The sequence below is a fragment of the Leptodactylus fuscus genome, chromosome 2 (genome assembly GCF_031893055.1).
Source record: "Leptodactylus fuscus isolate aLepFus1 chromosome 2, aLepFus1.hap2, whole genome shotgun sequence".
Lineage (NCBI taxonomy): Eukaryota > Metazoa > Chordata > Amphibia > Anura > Leptodactylidae > Leptodactylus > Leptodactylus fuscus.
Window position 1 is genome coordinate 221582304 of NC_134266.1, and position 17811 is coordinate 221600114.

General features: G+C 46.0%; 1 non-coding gene across 1 annotated transcript; it reads left to right on the forward strand.

Annotated features, from left to right (window-relative positions):
- Positions 1–1464: 1464 nt before the first annotated feature.
- TRNAS-CGA (transfer RNA serine (anticodon CGA)) lies at positions 1465–1546 on the forward strand. Its single transcript has one exon. It is a non-coding gene; the product is annotated as a tRNA-Ser (tRNA).
- Positions 1547–17811: the final 16265 nt, after the last annotated feature.

Sequence of the window (17811 nt, forward strand, 5' to 3'; positions counted from 1 at the left end):
TTATACCTCTTCAGTCCAATTTTTAACATGACTGTAACTGTAATTCCCTTCCTTCTGGTTCCTGCCTTGATGCTTCTCCCATTTCTCGTTATTGTCTTTTTCTTTGTGCTTTTTCCTTTGAGTTGTGTGGCTCCCTTGTTGTGCGCTGACTTATCTTATAGATCCTTTCTGTTTGTATATTTCCTTTGTTGAAAAATTCAATAAAAATTACATTTGAAAAAAAAAAGTGCAAGGTAGAGGGACATTGCAACTGTGCCCCAGCATCCCTCTGGTGGTGGATTCTCTGGCCTGGTTATTTACTGAGTTTGCCTCACCTCTTCTCTGCTGGATATTGAGAGCCACCTACTGTGGGCTGCTGTGGGCCATTTTTGCTTTGGAGTACTTGTGCCTTTGTTTTGCTATTAGAGGCTATGTTGGACTTGTTGCTTTTTTAATGACTGCTGCACCCCACACTGGATCGCCTGACAACGCTGCCCAGTGCCTGCTGGAATGAGCTTTCTGCACTCTACTATAGCTGTGTTGTGGTGGCATCTGTTATGGTGCTTACTTCTACCTTCTGGAATGCGTCCATCTATATATATAAAACTCAAAATCTGTAGTAGTCTGCTCTATACAAATCCACAGTTCCCTGTCGTCCTCAACAGCGGCACAATGTGGGGTATTTCTGCCCCTGTGTGCTGGTAGGACAGGCGGATATTTAATTAGCCAATCAAATGCGTGGCAGGCCCTATAAGAGGGCACAAGAACCTCCCCTCTGCGTGTTTTTTTCTGTCCTGTGTGGACAGAGGACAGGTGGGAGGACTTGTGTCCTCTTTGAGAAGCTCAGCAGGATCACTCACCTCCTGAGCGGTTGTTTTCTTCTTGTCACCTTCTGTGCCCTGCGGGGAGAAGGTGCTTGTTAGCCATGTGTGGCTACCCCCCTCTATCCCCCCTGCCCCCCCTCTCCTCCGCTTCCCCTGCTCCTTGTGACTTACCTGACATTTTGGTGAGAGTCCGGGGACTCCGCATGCCGCCTCTGGTGGCTGCGCGGACTGCCGGCGGGTGGAACCACACTGTTGTGTATCCTGTTCCCCGCCGGCCGCTGTAAGCGCGCACTTCCGGTTTTGCCGGAAGTATCATAGCGCCATGGCAACGGCCTGGCGCTGGCGGCCGCTCACTCAGGGAAGATTCAGGCCTTATTAAAGGCCGGAAAAGACGGGGAGATGTGGGGGTAAGTGCCCGTGTTAAGGGCCTCTTGGTGGGGGGGAATGTATATCTTTGCAGACCCCTGATTACAGGGTTAGTTGTCTGGGCAGGTTGCCTCACCTGCTTTGATTGTGGCTCCGCCCACTTCCAGCCGGCCAGAATTAAGAGGCTGGCTGGCCTGGTGTCAGAGACCTTCCTGCAGTATCTGCTGAAGGCGTGCGATTGTGGTGTTCATTGATCTTGAACTCTTTTCCAGTTTGCAAACTTTATTGGGAACCGGCTGTGATGGCCGAGTGGTTAAGGTTTTGGACTCGAAATCCAATGGGGTCTCCCCGCACAGGTTCAGATCCTGTTCACAGCGCCAGCCCGGCTAGCTCAGTCGGTAGAGCATGAGACTCTTAATCTCAAGGTCGTGGGTTTGAGTCGCACGTTGGGCGCCAAGTCACCTCTCTGTCCGGTCTACAGGACCTGGTAAGATTTACCCTTTTTTTAAAAGCTGGTATGATGTCATGGTGACAGTGTTGCATGGTCTATTATCTCTCTCTGTAGGATATGTCATCCTCTACTACCCCTCCTGGGGATGGTAGGAGGAAAACCTCTTCCAAGAGGAAACATCTTTCCTGCTTCGATTGCGACACACCGCTCCCTGATGGTAGGTAGCGGCTTGAAAGGTTGTGCCCTGCGGGGTACTACTGGTCCTATAACTTGCCTATTTTCAGGCTATGAGTGGGCCCGTTGTCGCGGGTGCAGAGGTCCTCCACCTGTGGAGCCCTCTCCCAGAGATATGATGGCATGGGCCAAGGAGATGGTGAGTTTGGGCATCGCTTGGGTAAATAGTTTTTCCCTTGCTTGTACTCTCCTTTTTGTTTTGCAGGATGATTCCCTCAAAGGGATCCATTGCACCTTGTCTCAGCTCACCAGGAGACCATGCTCTGAGCTCCGTTCCTCGTCTCTCCCCCCCCCTTGTAACACCTGCGGGTGGCAGAGGATGATTCCTCCGAGGACGACTCAGTTATTCCAGCAGAACTGCGTTCCATTATGAACAAACGGGCAGGCTGCTGAAGTCCATCCGGTCTACAGTGGGCCGAGATGTTGACGGGGAAGCCTCCACGTCTGCCTCTGGGGGACATATTGCCTTCCATGCGGACGCCACGCTGACCGACCTTATGGCGCAGCAGTGGAAACAGCCAGAGAAAGGACATTCGCTTTCCAGGATCTTCAAGAGTTTGTTTCCTATTAACACTACCCAGTGGGATTCCTGGGGGCCTCCCCCGAAGGTGGATTTGGCCGTAGCAAAGCTGTCCCGCAGAACCCTGGTGCCCTTGGAAGATGGTACAAATCTTCAGGACCCTCTGGATCGTAGGGCGGACTCCGTTCTGAAGAAGGTCTACTCAGCTTCCTCCGCGCAAGCCTCTGTGGCCATAGCCTCCTCTATGGTTGGTGACTTTTTGCGCAACCGCTTAGCCGCCTTGGAGCGGGATATAGACTTGGGCGTAGACAGAGATGAGATTCTGGCCTCTATGAAAAGAGTTCATAGGGCTGCAGATTATTTGGCGGAATCCTCCTGCCATCAATTAAAAATCTCCGCCAAATCTATGGCGTTGTCTACTGCGGCCCGTAGACCCCTTTGGCTAAAGCCTTGGCGGGCAGATTTTGCGTCTAAAGCAGCACTCTGTGCTCTCCCCTTTGAGCCGGGAAGGGTGTCTGGCCAAAGCTTAGACGCCATTATGGAGGGATTAGCTGAAGGTAGGGGAAGGTCTCTACCTCAAGCATCCAGGGGCAGACGTGCTCCCTCTAGAGGCAGAGGTTCTTCCTCTAATTATAGACGCCCTTCCCAACAACGGCGTTTTAGATATCGCCCTAGGGGAGCTGGTCGTGGCGCTTCCAAGGAGGACACCAAGAGGAAGCCTGAGTTTTGACGTGGGGCAGCTCCCTGTGGCCCCCCTTCCTGGGAGGACGTCTTTCCTCCTTTTCCAGAGCATGGTTCACCCATATCCAAGACCCATGGGTGTTGAAGATCATACAACACGGGTATCACATCGACTTTCATCTTCCACCTCCAGATCAGTAGGTTTCCACCCAAACTCTTCCACCTTCTCAGCAGGCCAGTCTAGAAGCCTTGGTTGCCGAATATGTTACCAAGGGCGCCCTGGAGAAGGTACCAGCCTCAGACCTCGGTCTGGGAGTCTACTCCCCCGTCTTTCTGGTCCCCAAGTTCACCGGGGGCTGGAGGATGATAATAGATCTGAGGTACCTCAATCGGTTTATCAGGAAGAGGTCATTTCGAATGGAAACCGTGGATTCCGTGGCTGTGTTTCTTCAGCCAGGAGAGGTGATGGTTACCCTCGATTTGAAGGACACCTATCTACATGTCCCCATTGCTCATTTCCACAGGAAGTTCCTCAGGATTGCCGTCGCTATGGCCGGCCACAGGGAGCACTATCAATTCACAGCTCTGCCATTCGGCATCACATCCGCCCCACTGGTATTCACCAAGGTGATTTCTCCGGTCGCCGCGGCCCTCAGACTCAGACTTCAGGGTCTTTTCATCGTCCCTTATCTAGACGACTGGCTACTGAAAGCTCAGTCTCCTGCTGCCCTCCTCCAGCAGCTCAACCTTGCCATCAACTTCCTACAGGAGTTAGGATTATCAATTGGGAGAAGTCCGAAATCGTTCCATCCACCTGAAGAAAATTCCTCGGATTTATAGTGGATTCAGAAGCGATGCAGATCTTCCTCTCCAGTCCAAGGAAGGAAAGAATCCAAGCCAGTGCACGATTCCTATTGCGCACTCGGCAGGTAACCATCCGGACCGCCATGAGAGTCCTGGGCCTGATGTCATCCTCGGCCAGGGCGGTGCCTTGGACTTTATGGCATTTGCATCCCCTGCAGATGGAAGTGTTGAGAACCTGAAACAGGTCTCCACGGGGATTGCACAAGAAGATCTGCCTTTCTCCCGCTACCCGTCTTTCCCTCAGATGGTGGATACACCTGAAAGACGGAAGGTCCACGGTCCCGACAGTGTGGACCCTGTTGACAACAGATGCATCCCAGTGGGGATGGGGAGCCCATTGTCAAGACAAAACTGTACAAGGACGATGGAGATGTCCGGAGCTGGGGTCATCCAATCTCAAGGAACTCAGAGCAGTGTACCTGGCCCTAGTACACTTTGCCCCAGAATTGAAAGGCAAGTCTGTCAAAAACCGGTCAGACAATATGACGGTGGTAGTCTATATAAACAAACAAGGGGGCACCAGGTCACCAACCTTGCTGAGAGAGACGAATCTCATATTTGCCTAGGCGGAGAAGAATCTGGTCCAGTTATCCGCTGTTCACATAAAGGGCTCCCTGAACATAGTAGCGGATCAGCTGAGTCAGGGTATTACCGTATCAGGAGAATGGTCTCTCAATCCAGACGTATTTCAACAGATCGTCCAGAGATGGGGTCTCCCGGAGGTCGATCTTATGGCTACCCGACTCAACGCCAAGGTGGGGACCTTCTGCTCTCTGTACCAGGAGGACAATCCCTTGGCGGTGGATGCCCTGTCCATCCCATGGAGGTTCAGTCTGTTTTACATATTCCCTCCAATTCCAATCATACCGAAGGTATTGATAAAAATAAGACAGGACCAAGCCTCGGGAATAGCCATAATCCCGTTCTGGCCAAAAAGGGCTTGGTTTGCTCAGCTCATACAAATGAGTCAGGGCATATATTGGAGGCTTCCCCCACTCCCAGACCTGGTAACCCAAGGAGAGCTGAGATGCCAGGATCTGAGGAGACTCAACCTGACAGCCTGGAGGTTGACCAGTCCCTATTGAGAAATAGAGGACTGTCACAAGCCGTCTTGAAGACCCTATCCAGCGCCAGAGCAGATTCGACTAACAAGAACTACCGTCGAATAGGTAACATCTTTAATGCCTGGTGTCTGCAGCATCAAGTGGACTCCACCGATTCCCCTACGGAGGCGATCCTGGACTTCCTTCAAGACGGACTAGACAGAGGTCTTGCTGCGGCCACACTCAAGGTACACATAGCGGCCCTGTACGCCTATCTGGGGAGGCGTTTGTCTCAGGATCCTTTAGTGAGCACCTTTATTAAAGGGGCAACTAGGCTGAGACCGGTGGTAAACACCCCTGTCCACCAATGGGACCTTATTCCGGTCCTGAACGCCCTATGTGGCCAGCCATTTGAACCTCTGGAAGAGGTCTCCCTCAAGTCGCTAACCGGCAAAATGGCGCTGCTATTGGCAGTCACACCTGCCAAACGCGTTAGTGAACTACAAGCTTTGTCCGCTGAGGAGCCATATACCACCTTTTTCTCTGACCATGTACAGCTTACGTTCCTCCCTGGGTTTCGTCCCAAGGTGCCATCTGCTGTAAACAGGAACCAACTGATTTCCCTTCCAGTATTTTTTCCGTTCCCTTCTTCTGCTGAAGAAGAAAGATGGCACAAGCTGGATGTGGTTAGATGCCTGCAGATCTACTTGCAGCGCACTCGCCCCTTTAGGTGGACTGAAAACCTGTTGGTCAGCTACACGGGGAAAAACAAGGGCGCCAAAGCCGCCAAAGCTACAATATCCCGGTGGGTTACCGAGACTATTAGAGTCGCCTATACCGCCCAAGGGCTGTCGGCTCCATCTTTCCTTCATGCCCATTCAACCAGGGCAGTGTCCACTTCACGGGCAGAAAGAAGTGCTTTGTCTGTGGACCAAATATATGCAGCTGCCTCTTGGGCATCTGAATCCACCTTCATTCGGCATTACCGCCTGAAGGACCAAGTGGCAGATTCCACTGCCTTTGCCCAGACCAGTTTAAGTTCGGTCATGGGTTTGTCCCACCCATCTTGGGGACCTGCTTGCTATATCCCCACATTGTGCCGCTGTTGAGGACAACAGGGAACGAGTGATTATGAAGATAATCTTGTTTCCCTTAGTCCTAACAGCGGCACAAGATTTCCCACCCTGGGAATCATATCTTATGTATAAAACTGTATATAAATGTAATGGAGGTACTTTTGTATTTACACGCAGAGGGGAGGTTCTTGTGCCCTCTTATAGGGCCTGCCACGTATTTGATTGGCTAATTAAATATCCGCCTGTCCTACCAGCACACAGGGGCAGAAATACCCCACATTGTGCCGCTGTTAGGACTAAGGGAAACAAGATTATCTTCATAATCACTCGTTCTCGCCCGATTTGGGCACACAAATAGCACACATACACCAACCCACAAGCACAACACCACACAAATACGATAACACACCACACACACAACAGACCACTCTAGACACACACAACACAAACACCACCCCATAAATAACACATGTACACCACACACACATGCACGGACCACACATGTGCACAAAGACACTCAGATGTATGCACACTACACATACGGACGGACAGAGCACATGCGTACTCACATACAACTAGCGCATGCTTGAACACTTGGATCACACATGGATCACATGCACACATACATGCATACATATACACGGACCACACACATGCATGAACACACGCATTCATACACATAGATCACACGTGTGCACACATGCATACATAAACATGGATCACACACATGCACACACACACATACGAGCGCACGCACACACACACACACATGCATACTTATACACGGACCATACACATGTGCATGCACACACGCATACATACACATGGATCACACACACACACGCATGCACTGACAAAACATGTCTGGTATCCTTAGTGGCTGCTTGCACACTGCAGTATTTTTCACGGGCCTCCAGGCCATGGATTTGGCGATTCCATAGACTTCTTTGTGCACAAAGCTGTGAATTTTGCAAGCTCCATAGAAGTCTATGGAGATGTAGAATCCACGGCCCGGAGACTGTTACTGTAATGTTCAAGCAGCCTTACTGAGCGGCAATATTGGTCAGTTGAAAACTGCCTCATAGTAAGATTGTCATTATTGCTTACTATACCGGGAGCATTCATCACTGAAGCACTACAATAGATAGTTGTGTAACTGCAAACCAATTTTACTCTTTTGTCCATGAACTACTTATAAATTACACTGGAGGGAGGGGGGAGGGTTGCACTATGTTGATTGGGTGCAAATCAGTGGCATAACTAGGAATGATGGGGCCCTGTGACGAACCTTTGACACGGACCCCCCCCCCCCCCCATGCTGAAGACCCGGACTGACCCACCAGCATTCCTGCACACACTATTATACCCCATAGTGGCCCCTGCACGCATTATTATGCCCCGTAGTGGCCCCTGCATCCAGTATTATACCCCATAGTGGCCCCTGCACAGAGAGTTTTACCCCATAGTGGCCCTTGCACACACTATTATACCCCATAGTGGCCCTGCACAAAGTATTATACCCCGTAGTGGCCCCTGCACACAGTATTATGCCCCATAGTGGCCCCTGCGCACAGGATTATGCCCCATAGTGGCCCCTGCGCACAGTATTATACCCCATAGTGGCCCCTGCACACAATATTATACCCCATAGTGGCCCATGTATACAGTATTATTCCCCATAATGGTCCCTGTACACAGTATTATACCTCATAGTGGCCCCTGCACACAGTATTATGCCCCATAGTGGCCCCTGCACACAGTATTATGCCCCATAGTGGCCCCTGCACACAGTATTATGCCCCTTTGTGGCCCCTTCACCCAGCATTATGCCCCATAGTGGACACCCATGAACAATTATTATATTCTGGGGGCTGTTCAGAACCCAGAGCATAATAATGGGAGACCCAGGAGGGATACAAACGGTTTTTGTGCTGAAAAAGTCTGCCTCGGCTTATACTCGGGTCATTACGGTAGTAATTCAGCAATATCATAGTTACAGACCTGGCATACAGACACGGGGACGGCTGCCGGGCCGCAGCATCGCCACGCTCATAGCAGGAGCGTAGCGATGCTGCTCATTTCAAACTGCAGAAGTACTTCTGCTAACAGGCCTGGAATACAGCCCCCGCCCCCCCACTCCATCACATGCCGAGTGACGTGGCCGCGTAAGCTCAGGCCCGCACCCGGCGTGTATCTGCGTTCTGGGCCTGCTAGCAGAAGTACCGTACGTACTTCTGCAGTTTGAAATTAACAGCATCGTTACGCTCCTGCTATGAGCGTGGCGATGCTGCGGCCCGGCATCCACCCCAGTGTCTGTATGCTGGGTCCGGATGCCGGGTCTGTAACTATAATGGCGCCGCTCTGTTTCAGAGCGGTCACTATACCAACCGGCACCTCCGCTGTAACTTTTACAGCGGTAATGTCGGAGCTCCATGCAATCATGCAGGGAGATCCGAAAGTCGTACAAATGCACTTTTTCTCCAATTCCACACAATTCTGAATTTATTTTCCCACTTCCCAGCACATTGTACATAATAATAATTTGTGCCATTATGAAGAACAATTTGTCCCGTCAACCTTAAGCCTTCAAATGGTTCTGTGAAAGGAAAAATAAAAAGTTATGGCGTAAGGCAGGAGTCTAAAACGAAAATCAAAAAAAGGCACCAGTGGGAAAAGGAAAAGTATTAAAATTAGTACAAATTTACACATCACAACTTCAACTAAGAGGAGATCACTTTCAACAACACGTTTGCTCTTTGTAATGGTTGATCTATGAACATATATATCAGATAATGTAAACAGAGCTGCAAATATGTCTGGTAAGGATTTCTTATATTGTACACCATAACCTCCTCAAAATTCACAAGATAAGTATTTGCAAAGATTGGGGTCACTGCAGTTCCTATTGCCATGTTTGTGCTTCTGGTGTTACTATCTCAGATCAAATTGAAAACGCGTTGTGAGCCAGTGCAGAATGGAAAGCTTTACAGATAAAATTCACAATCCTTGTATCTCCTGCAATATGCTGTAGCCGATGCTTAGCAGCCTGTGTACCTGCATCCTGAGGGAGGTTGAGAGTATAGTCTACATCAATTCTAGCAGGTTGAAATGTATCCTGCTTGCCAAAAATAGATTAAAAAAACCCTTTGCTATCCTGTAAATACAAAAGGATATTCTTAAAGATTAACTGTTTAAACTTCATTAAAATAAATGTGTAAGGGTTGCACGTTAAACATATTTTTTAATGTACTTTATTAATGAATTTTGGGTCATTTAATTAAAAAAAAATTATGTAAAGTCTCTAGCTGACTATTGCTAAATAGAGTTTGTATTCAGTATGTACAGGCTCATTAAAAAAACATTAAATCCAAAAGCAGGCTTCTTAGTCTGCCTCCCCTCTCCCTACCCTGCATGTATATGTAGTTATAGGGTTAAGCCCCATGTTGTGAAAACTCCGGCTAATCTCATTCACACATTGCAGAATAAAATCCAGAACGGAAAAGACGGGTTTACCAAATCGCCTGCATTTTTAAAAATTGCAGCATGTCAATTATACCACCGTATAGGTATAATAAAAGCAGAAAGTCCACAGAGGAAATACAGTATATTATAGTCTATGGGATCCGCCAGGTTTCCGCCCGGTATCTACCGTAAAGGTCAGAAAATGTGGATATTAAAATACTACTTCCAGGACTTTTTTTCCTGCATTTTTAAAGCAGAATGGGGAACAGAATCCCCAAGCGGATATCAGGCACAGGTGTGAACCTAGCAGAGGCCCCACATTACGGAAATGCAGCTTTTTTTGTTGCAGATTTTGTTGCGTTTTGTTTTGTTTTTTTTGCCCAAGCCAGGAATGTCTACAAAAGGAATGTCCAATAAGCAATTAGGAAAAAGGGAAATGGAAATACACAGCCCACTCACGGTATTTCCAATGTAGATAAATATCCAAATTCACACTGTTAATCCAGGATGACATATGCAAGGACTTGTAAACCCCATTGGCTTGAGGCATAATAAGCAAACAAAAGGATGAGGTCCAGCAGTCAGTCGTATCCAATGTTAAAATGTAACTTTTAATCAAAAAGACATGTTATAAAAATTGATGAAAAACAAGGGAGATCCCCATATAATTGCTCAGTGCCCGGCTGACGCGTTTCGGAGAAACACTTCTGAATCATAGCCTTCCTTCCCTGAACATCCCTCTACCAATTCAGTCAGCAGGTATGTGGCAGGAAGGGAAAGCAGAACTGGGCTGTTACTAATTGATAGGTATGAGCAAGTGATTGAACATTATATAATATGAAAAATACATGTATATAAACATAGCAGGACGAGGAGAGGCAGCTGAGAAGCCTGCCACAGAATGTACACACTGAATACAGACTCTACTGAAAGTACCCTGTTTCCCCGAAAATAAGACATCCCCCAAAAGTAAGGCATGGGGGGGGGGGGAGAGAGGTTTTGTTAAATTGTCTAATATAAGGCACCCCCCGAAAATAAGACATCCCCAAAAACACTGCAGCCGGCAGAACACTGTGCACGATGTTCCGTGTGCACAGGTATGCCTCTGCTGCCTCTGCTGTGATACCACTGTTCCTGCTGCTGTAAGATGAGCTGGGAAAGCATCGCATGCTGCGGGGAGTCCACTCTCCCAGCTCATCCCACAGCAGCCGGAACAGAGGTATCACAGCAGAGGAGGCAGCCAGCTTTCCTGTGCACACGGAGCACAGCGTTCAGCCGGCTGCAATGCCCACTAAGTGAGGCTCTCCGGCAGAACCGCCGGAAGCCTCGCTAATCTCTACTAAGCCCCGCCAACCACTTCCACCACTGTGACCAACAGCAGCACCAGCGCTGCTATGAAGATGGGGAAGGTAACTAGCATACCTCCCCCCCACCACCACCACCTCTTGCACCACCTACAACCGGCAGTCATGGCGGCACTCCGTTAAGGAAGCGCCGGCATGACTGCCAATTGTCCCCTGCTCCAGCCGCTCCATAAGACATCCCCCGAAAATAAGACAGGTCATATATTTTGGAAGAGAATTTAATATAAGACACTGTCTTATTTTCGGGGAAACAGGGTATATTAGAAATACGCTAGCTCCCTGCACATTGTTGGTACAAAGTTTAGACAACAGTTACCCTTGAAGTATCAGTCATAATACCCAATCCAAGTAACCTGACATCAGCTCTATAATCGAGCCCTTCCTGAGCACAACTGGGTGAACTGGAGAATCAACAAGACACTTTTAGGTATTTTAGAGAATTCAATGATCAAAAGCTTGACTGACCAAGATTGACTGACTAGTTGTTAGGTAAAAAACTTTTTAGAAATAGATTTTTAAGAGTTGATACACTGACAGTCAGTTTCCACAGGCTCAATAATAAGGAGAGATACAAAACAAGAGTGGTAATAACAAGCAATGATTGGTTGTAGGGCTTTTTGTATGTTGGCACGTTTATAGTCAATGATTCACAGATAAAGCAGCACAATTCTTTTATGTAGATACTAACTATGCTTGCAAGGTGTATGGTAGTGACAACAAAGAGTTGAAGCCGCAAGTGAAGTTAATGCCAAATGTTGCCCTTGACTTCTAAAAAATTGAGGTTTGGTTGTTGATGTTCTTTATTCACATTATTCCTTTCTCTCCCTCTTTTGACAAGTTTGAAGAGGTAACATCAGCAGAGGTTTTCAAGACAGTGGAACTGAGCAGCATGACCTCACTCTTGGTTTTCTATAGACACAATTTTAGAAGCAGTACCTGGAACTGTTTGGACTCATTCATACGGGGCAAGAGGGGCCGATTTTGACGCTGAATCCTACTCAAAATCCGCCCCTTCACAATAGAGGTCTATGCAGACCGCTAGCATTCTTTATTCTGCTAGTGGTTTGTTCACGCTAGCGGAAAAAGAAGCAAGCTGCCCTTTCTTCAGGCGGATTCCACGGCTGTTTCAGCCCCGGCGTCCGCCTCGCGGCAGCACCCTCCGGAATAGGCCCCTTCATTTAGGCCTACTTCGGAGCGGGAAGCCGCGACTGTCGGAAGCCGCGACAGTTACGGCAGGCACATTTTGGTCCCATTCTGACGCGTCAAAATCAGGACCAAAATATGTGGTCCTAGCCCCGTGTGAACTATCCCTTTAACAAAATGCAAATATGTTTGAGGCTAAATGGTAATAAAATGAGCAGTTCTCACTGAGCTTTTCAGTTTGTGGTTTTGATGCCACTACACCAGACAGAGCTGCTTAGGAGATGTCACAGTGATCTTATTATTTGTTGCTACATAAGACAGTTCGTAAGAATACCTTTCACCACTTCCACCATTTACAGTTCATAGCATTATTTAACAGGTACTGTTCCACTAATTCCAGTTGGGATTTTTTTTCTCTAGCCCCACCATTCCAATAGTTTCTGTTATTTTCAACACCCAATATGCTAATTAGACTCTCTGATGTCAGAAGGGCTGTACCAGATTGTCTGCTCTGGCTGGAGACCACCCACCTGACAGTAGATTGTCAAATTAACATATCAGACATCATCAGACAGCACCAATTGCTCAAGAATGGTTGGGGCTAAAGAAAAAAAATACCAACTGAGCTAAAATTGGTAGAGCGGCGTCTTTTAAAGATTGCAAAGAGTTGGAGTTTAAGTTTATACCTTTCCCTATAAACAGATGCACTATATATAGCTGGAGCCAAAGTATGAATTCTGCCATGCTAGTTCATACACAGAAGTATCACAAGCTCATGTAAGTGGGACTAATAAGATTCCCTGCAATTACATGTTGCTTCCATATTGCTTAATCACCTCCAAAAATTCCAACTCTTTGCATCCTACAACAGGTGCCCCTCCATTGCTTCTGATGCAGTTGCATTTTTTCTCTGGCCTCCACCATTCCTGAGCAATCGGTGCTGTTAGTTTTAGTGCCTGATATGCTGATTAGACTCTCTACTGTCAGATAGTCAGTCTCAAATTGGGGCTTACATACAGGGACCACACACCTTAAAGTCAAGAGAAAAATTAACTTGAGTTTTGATAATAACAGTACCAATTGCTCAGGAATGGTGGGAGTTACAAAAAAAAATTCCATTTGTTCCAGTCAGAGGAGCAGTACCTATTTGAACTATGTAAAGAGTTTGAGTTAGAAGTGATGGTAAAAGGTCCTCTTTAAAGGGGTTATCAGGGATAGGTGAGTATGAATTATTATTTTTCAATCCCCCCCTCCCCCGAATAATTTAAAAGTTAAAAGGGTTGTCCATTTGTGCCTGGACAACCCCTTTAAGCACCAACACATGACTCCAATGTAGCCTATTGCACTTATAGTATATGTAGGCATGGCAGAAACAGAAAAATATTTATTTAAAGGTATTAAAATGTGTGAGTGTGGGAAATAATTAATTGGAGATCATGTGGTTAAAAATCCCTGAATGCAGGATAAAATAAACCATTATTGCTCTTAATGAAGACAGGCTGCCATTTCCTAAATCCTCTATTACTTGCCACCTACAAAAAACTTCTAGAAGTAACAAGAACTTTCTGCATTCTCGTCGTACGCCAGGGTGTTTCATTTTTCCAAGAAATCCTGAGACACACAGTGTGAGCTGGGACACCACAGAGTCTGCATAGAAACGAAAAAGAAATCAAACTGACATGACACTGGACCATTATTTTATGTTCTTGGCCTGACCCCACCCCACCAACATCCTGTGTTGTGTTCTCTGTTTCAGATATAAACTCAACTGGCTGAAAAAGTCTTGAGGCACCCAGTGGTGGGAAAACATTTCAAGTAACATACAACTCACAGATCCTTACAGTGTCTAACATAGTGGATTTTGAATATCTCTTACATTACTAATTCAATTGCCAAGTTAATATAAGTCAATGAAAGTGATAAATATATGAATTATTGTAAAAAGCAGGGGTGCATCTTCCACGAGGCGACCTGAGACGATGGCCTCAGGTGGCACCTCTTGTAATAAACTGGGGTGGGGACAAGGCTGCATTTATTTTAATCGATAGCTACTTATTGTGTAATTACAGTAAGCATCTGTTGATATATTACTCACCTGTCCACACTCCTGTACTGGGTGCCCTCTGCTGCCTCCTCTAGGCGGCATTACACTTACGTCACAACGCTAAAGAACGTTGGAACACTACATCCAGCATCCAATTTTTCTTCAGCGCGGCCACAGTGCACCCTGGAGGCAGTAGTGGAGGGCTTCCAGGACAGGAGGGTGGACAGGTGAGTAAAATTATCCATCACTACCCTTTCTGGAAGTGGGGGGGGGAGGGGGTTATGTAGTGCAAGTAGGCTTATAAAAGGGGCCATATACTGAGGGGGGTGTGAAGAATATTGCCTTTGCCAAGCCGCTTGGCACACCTGCGATCACCTTTCTTACCTTCTACTCACTCACTATGAGTGTCTGAGTTCATAGGATAATATGAAACAAGCTTTATAATTTTGATATATTTATTAACCCGAGTGGGTTGTTACTAGCCACTAACATATACAGAAATACATATCAGTGGATGTCAAGCAAATACAGGTAAAAGGACAGTACAATATAGAAAATAAAAATGGGGAATAAAAGAATAGAAAAATGGATACCAGAACGATACTGTAGTTTGGTTTGCTGGGACTTCACTCCTAACTCTCAGGGCGCTTGCTTAAGTCAGCAATAGAGCCTCAGTCTTCTTACATGGCTTCTAGGATCAGAACTCCTTTTTTCCCCGAAGATGAGACCATATACTATCCTGGTCTCCTCCCCTGAGTGATGAAGAGGGAAAGTCCCGCCCTCCTCCTTGAAACCAAATAACAATGAATAGTCATAATTCCTTGCCAAATGACCGTAGGGTCAGTTCAGGGGTATGATGGGGATCATGGCAAGACCCCCATTGTGTAGACACCAAGGATGACACCCCAATCCCCTTTGGGTAATGAGTTCTGGGTTTGGACCTTTTCCCTGCCCCAACAGTACCTTGTGTGGGCTTGGAGCGTGAACCTTCATTTTGTGTACCTGAGGAATTTATTGGAGCAACTGAAGCCTGTCCCACTAGGGAGATATTATCATCAAACCGTATTCCCTTTGAAGTTTGAGTTAAAGACATCAAGTCTGGGGTTGGTGTACTCTTTTTTGTAATCAGTAACTACTTATTGTGTAATTGCAATAAGCAGCTGCTGATACTTTTTACTCACCTGTCCATGCTCCTGTCCTGGTCACCCTCTGCTGCCTCCTCTAGGCGGCGCTACACTTACATCACAATACTGAAGAATGTTGGGACGCTACGTCCAGCATCCTAGCATTCTTCAGCACTGTGCTACCGTGCACCCTGGAGGCAGCAGCGGAGGGCTGCAAGGACAGGGCCATGGATAGGTGTATAAAATTATCAGTCACTACCCTGTGTGGGAGAAGGGGAAAAAAGGGTGTCATGTAGTACGGGTGGGCTTTAGAAAATGGGTCATATACTGAGGGGGATATAAAAGGAGGTCATAAACTGTGTAGGGGCCATAAATAAGAGGATCATATGCCGTTTGTGGGAGGGTAAAAATGGGGTCATATACTCTGTAAGGGCCATAAAAATGAGGTCAGATACTGTGTAGGGCCATAAAAAGGGGTCAGATACTGTGTGGGGGTCATAAAAAGGGTTTATATAGTGTGTGGGGGCAAAAAAGAAGTCATATACTGTGGGGAGCCATAAAAAGTGGGTTACTACACTGTAGGGGGTAAAAAAGGATCATATACTATGTGAGGGCAAAAAAAAGTACTATGTGAGGGCAAAAAAAAAGTCATATACCATGTGGGGGGCTTAAAACAGGGTGTGCTATAGTGTAGGGGAACAAAAAAAGGTCATATATCATGTAGGGGGCCAGAAAATGGGAGTCATGTACCATGAGGGTAGGCAGAAAAAGGGAGTCATACATTGTGTTAGAGAAAAGAGGGGTTGTATATTATGTTGGGGCCAAGATAAGGGGTGTTATACTATCTGGGGCCAAAATAAGGGGATTATGCAAATTGAGGGGGCATGTCCTAATTAGGGAGCCCCATCACACAACCAAAGATACCCAAGAGGGCTATTTTTTGGGGGGGATGGGGCGCCTTTCTATAGTTTTTCTCAGGTAGCAGGGAGGCTAGGTTTAACCTTGGTAAAAGTTGTAAAAATTAAGAAATTCACCAATAAAATTCTACAATAATCCTGTTTCATTAAATTGTAGTGTCCGTTAGAAAATATTAGCAACAGACACTAGCCGATTCATCAAAAAACCCTTAAAAATTCCATTTATTTCAATGAGATTTTATCTTATGTCCATTAGTGACTCTTAGTGTCCGTTGAACACCAAATCCATTACATGTGGGGGGTTTTCGCGGCCAAAAAATCCTACATGCAGGTAGTTATCATAACGACCGGCAAGCGTCTTTTATTTTTAAACATTGAAGTCTATGGGTAACGGACTTATAGCCATCAGTTACTGTCCGTTATTATGTGTCCGTTTTTTTTCTGCCCTTGCTCAGACTGCAGAAACAAGAAATGATTAAATGGTTAAAAAAACGGACACATTAACATCAGTTAGTGTTTGTTAATGTCTGTTATGTTGGGTGTCCGTTCTTTTTTTAACAGACACCTTCATAAAGGATATCCAACAGTTGCATAAGGTTTCTTTACTCTCATCCACACATTGCGGGAAAAAAGAGCTATGGAGGTGCTGTGTTTTCAAAAAATAATTTTTGATGCAGAATCGTGAATGTTTTCTCTATAGATTTAATATAATTTTGATTCATGAGGGTGTTCACACTTGCGCCCCTGTGCTTCCTGTGTCAGTCCAATGGGTTTTATTCCCCAGAGAAATTGCATAGGGGATAGCTTCCCAGTGGTCAGTTTTAAAACCCGTTCATTTGAATGGGTTTTCAAAGCAAATTGCCGATGTCCATATGCAGCCTCTCCAAGGGGAAACCATTTTTTTGGCTGGACTTTGAGTCGGACAGGAATGGGTTTTAAAACTGACTACCGGGAAGCCGCCCCCCTATGCAGTTTCTCTGGGGAATAGGACATAAACCCTACAGACTGCCACAGGGGTGCCAGTGTGAACATCCCCTTAGTCACTATAGATTTACCATCAACTTGCCCTCTGCACTCTATTCAATATACAGTAATATACAATAACAGCATTCCTATAAATCTCATCCCCATCCTTTTTTGTGAATAGAACTTGTAGAGCAAAGAGACTTGTGCTAAAGGAATTAAACCTAAAACATATCAATTGCGACAAGTTTCACTAGTGGCTTTCATCATTTGCATTATCAGGGTAGAAAGCAGGGTGGGGACCTGCAGCAATTCATGATCTGCAGCAAAAATACACCCCATTGCATTTTTTGCAAATCACAGAATGGTCTGGCTATTGCATTGTTTGATGATATTTTCCTCTAGATTTCTCTATACAGAAAGAATTGCATGGAAAAAAAAATGTATTAAAAGATGTATAAAAGCAAAAGAAAGAAAGCAAAACGTATGAAGATGAATTAAAATAACAATAACTGTATATATAAAGTAACCACACAGCAATGCTATAACCCAGGAGTGGGTAAGGATCACACAGATAAGGCCTAAAAATATGGTAAATATCTATGAATTAAAAAAAAAAAAAAAAAGCTTAAAAAAATGCATGAATTCTATGTTTGTTTGTTTGTTTGTTTTTTTACAAGTCCCTAAATAGGCCATAAAAAGACTATAAATAGGGAGATTTATTAAACTATCTAAAGAGAAAACTGTCTTGTTCCC